The following is a 5,158-nucleotide window of genomic DNA, read 5'->3' on the forward strand; positions in this document are numbered from 1 at the left end:
ATTTTACTCAAACTTGCCCCTCATAGCAAATTTAATTAGTCTATCCTCATCCATAAACACTTATCATCAAAACATCCACAATCTAATCCTTGAAGCCATGACCGAATGCTTTATGAAATAAATTCACAAAAATTAACATATGGGTCATGTTGTGAGCTTCAAAACTAACAACATTTCGCAAAAATTAAAAATAAAATACATGAAATCTCACCTTAATTCCCAACACCAAATGACCGAGTGCCTTTGGTGTTCTTTCCTTTATACCCTAGCCGAATGCTCCAATCATCCATCAAAATTACAAATTTTAGCATGGGCTAAGTAAGAGTCATGATTATTTACCTAAAACAAGATCAAATTTCACAATTTGACATAATATACTAACCTTTTAATGACTCAAGTGACCAAAAATTCTTCCCCTCCTTTGTTTCTTCTATTCGGCCATGTTGAACAACAAGAAAGGATTTTGTTTTTCCTCCCCTTTCACAAGTCACGGCCATGGGGAGTAAGGGGGAGACAACTTTGGTTTCTCCTCCCACTCACCTCATGTTTTATCATTCTTAATTCATTCTTTTATTTTCTAAACTCATAGTGCTAATAAAAGAATTCATATTATCCTCAATGACCCATCCATGGCCGGCCACTACTCATTCATAAGGGATATTTGACATGCAAACCCTTTATTCATATGACATGCACTATTTAAGCCTTATAGATTAACTATCACATTTTAAAAGTGTCACACATAAGTCCCATCGACTAAATTCACATGCAATTTACTAAATCAAAGCTTAAAACTTTCACACATTCATATTCACATATAATAGTCATAAAATATGACGGCTAATTATTTTTATGACTTGATTTTGTGGTCCCGAAACCACTTTTCGACTAGGGTCAAATTAGGGGTGTCACAATTCTCCCCCCTTAAGAAATTTTCGTCCCCGAAAATTTCTACCGATGCATAGTTTAGGATAACGTCTTCTTCTTGAATTATATCCACAAAGACATTAGCTCATTGATAGCAATTGTAATTCATTATTGATTTCACATCGGTCTATAAAGTCATTTTCTTATCTTAAAACAAATACATAAACATTTCTACAAGTATGCACAAATATCTCATTTTCTTGATTTCATAAGCAATAATCACTTAATTTAATTCATATATGCATTTCAAACACACATTAAGCACATATTAACATGTATAATTCACATCATCAACCCACATATTTGTAACCCACAATTTCATCCATGTATAAGCTGTAACCCAACCGAAAGTACACATATACTCAATATTCGACTTAACTCATTTCCAAAAGAAAAGTCAACTTCCACGTACCTGAACATTTAGTTCATTTAGCACATTCAATCATAGTTAACGTTACCCGTATACAGTCAAATAGGCATAAAGCCTAATAAAATACACTGGCATGTGATTTATTCTAGCGCATAACTCGTGTATCCAAAATTATCAACATTCATCAAAAATTCTTTCAAACTTTCGAATGTCGAAACTTAACCAAAATAATTTCTTGAACAAGATTAACAAAATAGTGTCCATTCAGCAATAGCACATATAGCTCTTACAATGCCATATCCTAGATATGGTCTTACATACTATCTAAAATCAATGCCTTCGTCCCAAACGAGGTCTTACTTGAATTCCACTTCACACACTTAGTGCCCACTGACCGATCTCGCACTCATAGTGCTCGGTTAAAGAAATTCGCACACACACAGTGCCTCTAATTATTCACATACATAGCGCTCTTATTCATTCGTTAATACACATTGATATGACTTAACCAAGTCTATAAACATCATGTATGTACACTTTTAAACATATCGTCTCGTTTAAATTTGAATTTGTATAGTAGTGAGCACTTAAACTTTGCTCAAATTACCGGCACGAAGCCTACTAGGCACGAAGGCCCGAATACACGTCACCAGCATGATTGCTCTTCGGGATTTAGCACGGATATATCACTAGCACGAATGCTCTTCGGAACTTAGCCCGGATACATCACTAGCACGAATGCTCTTCGGGACTTAGCCCGGATATATCACTAGCACGAATGCTCTTCGGAACTTAGCCCGGATACATCACTAGCACGAATGATCTTCGGGACTTAGCCCGGATATATCACTAGCACGAATGCTCTTCGGGACTTAGCCCGGATATATCACTAGCACGAATGCTCTTCGGGACTTAGCCCGGATATATCACTAGCACGAATGCTCTTCGGGACTTAGCCCGGATATATCAATTCGCACAAATGCCTTCGGATCTTAGTCCGGATATATCAATTCGCACAAATGCCTTCGGATCTTAGTCCGGATATGGTCACTTAGCACAAAGCCTTCGGGACTTAGCCCGAACATCATTCGAATAACCATGCACATTTAACAATAAATCATGACACATTAGTATTTCATTTACATTACTTGAATACAAACACAACATGCTTATCGACCATTTAACTTCCAGTTCTATAGCCACATACAAAAATCACATTTATAGTCATAACACTCCTTCAAATTGCATCACTTATAACCTTATAATCCAATCCAAATCGAAATTCAAATACGAGTACATGATACGTACCTGATCAACTTAATAATTTAGGCATATCTAAATGAAGTTATATCGCAAATTCTCATAGTCAGAAGCTTGCTACAGCTCGATCGGGATCAAGATTCATTACAATACAGCAAACACATTTTAATAGCCAAAAATCATCACACTATCATTTTATCACTTTATGGCATGTATAAATAGACTCACGCGTGCTACGTTAGTCCTAGAATCGACTAAACCGTAGCTCTGATACCAATAAAATGTAACACCCCGAACCCGAGACCATCACCGGAGTCGAACACGAGGTGTTAACAGACTTTTTAAAATTTTCCAGACACTGCCAATCTGCGTAATAGTCGCTTTAAAAATCATATCTTGAGTTTCACAACTCGAAAATCAGTTTCGTGATTTTTCCCTGAACTAGACTCATATGCCCATCTACATATTTTTTTCTAGAATTTTTGGTCGGGCCAATTAGTACAGTTTATTAGTCAAAGTCTCCCATGTTACAGGGATCGACTACACTGACCCTTGCGCATTACGAATTGGATATCTCCCTGCACAGAGCTTCTATACTGATGTCGTTTGTTTCTATAGAAACTAGACTCAGAGAGGAATCTGTACATATATGGCATGACTCCTAATTATCTCTGGTTAATTTATAATAAATCTCCAAAGTCGGAACAGGGAATCCAGAAACCGTTCTGGCCCTGTCCCACGAGAACCTCCATAACTCTTAACATACTGTCCATATGATCGTTTCGTTACTTCCCTATGAAAATAGATTCATCAAGGTTCGTTTACATAATTTATTCATTATTTAATTCCAATCATACTAGTTTTAGTGATTTTCCAAATCTACATCACTGCTGCTGCCAACATCTGCCTTTAAGGTAGACTTTACTTATTTAATAGTTTCCATGGTTCAACTAGCCCCTTTAGCATGAATAGCACAAATTATGATAGTGATTAACCATTCCATACCAAATGATTATAACATTATGCTCAAACATATGTAAGCCATTTTCGCATGGCTATATACATTAACCAAAATATTCTTCCGCCACTAGTCTATTTTATACGTGCCATAAGACAATCCAAAACATTGCAGTACCAAACCGTGGATAGTGATAGTGTGACTAGTTGCTGACGATCCCCGAGCCTGTAGCTTCGCAATGAGATCTATAAAACAGAGGAGACAGAGTAAACGGAGTAAGCATTACAATGCTTAGTAAGTTTTAAGCAGTGGCAATAGATAACAATCAAATTATAACATAGTTGTTCGTATTTTTATTTCACTCTTCCTTCAGGCATACCATCCCTTTTCCGAATACGCACGTCTCATCATATACAATAGGCAGATAAACTTTCACGTAAAAGTGAGCTCATGTGACATAGATATATCGTATGATTTCCATCACCTCTCACACTGATCCGATATCACATAATCATAAGAGTAGTCTCATAGATTGCTCTCACATGCATCACATAACTACCTTATGATTTAGTGCAATCAAGCTCACATATAGACTTGGAGTACATACCTGTTTAACCTTTCGCATTGAATATATTTATAAGCAACTCTTATTACGAAGTCTTACCCGGACATAATCTCCACACGAAGTTATCGAGTCTTACCCGGACAAAATTCCCACACGCAGTCATCGGGTCTTTAGAGCCCGGATATGGTACGAGCACGAAGCTTACGGACATTAATCAGTGATAATATTCTCGCATAAAGCCTGCGGGGTTTTAACCCGGATATAGTACTGACACAAATGCCCTTCGGGACTTATCACATTTATACACTTTCACATTCATCACATCGGCCATTAGCCTTATCTCACATACACATGCTCACATTCATCACATTGGCCACTCGCCTTATCACACATACACCTGTTCACTTTCATCACATTGGCCATTCGGCTTTATATCAACACATATACATGTTCACTTTCATCACATTGGCCATTCGCCTTATCACACATACACATGTTCACATTCATCACATTGGCCATTCGGCCTTATCTCATATATGCATGTTCACATTCATCACATTGGCATTCGGTCTTATCTCATATATGCATGTTCACATTCATCACATTGGCCATTCGGTCTTATCACACATACACATGTTCACTTTCATCACATTGGCCACTCGGCCTTATCTCATATATGCATGTTCACATTCATCACATTGGCCATTCGGCCTATTCACACATATACACTTTCACATTTATTCAATTAGACTTCACATACCACATATACTATCATGTACAGACTTGGGCTTGACCGAATCTACATCCATCACTTTCCAATGAATAATTCAATTTTACGCCATACTATCAGTTCATATTCGAATTATCATAAGCTTACAATATCACGATTTAGAATTAAGTATGGGTTTAATCATTATAGTCTGTTTATCTGTTTACTACATATTCACTACGAGCTGTTTTCCTGAGCAATGGTCACTAAATTGTTTATAATGGAGCTACAAAACTCCAAATCACTTGCCGTTAATTTTTCCTGAATATAGACTCGTATATCTTCCATCCATGAAATTTCCAGAATTTT

Source organism: Gossypium hirsutum, chromosome A07 (genome assembly GCF_007990345.1).
Source record: "Gossypium hirsutum isolate 1008001.06 chromosome A07, Gossypium_hirsutum_v2.1, whole genome shotgun sequence".
NCBI classification, from domain to species: domain Eukaryota; kingdom Viridiplantae; phylum Streptophyta; class Magnoliopsida; order Malvales; family Malvaceae; genus Gossypium; species Gossypium hirsutum.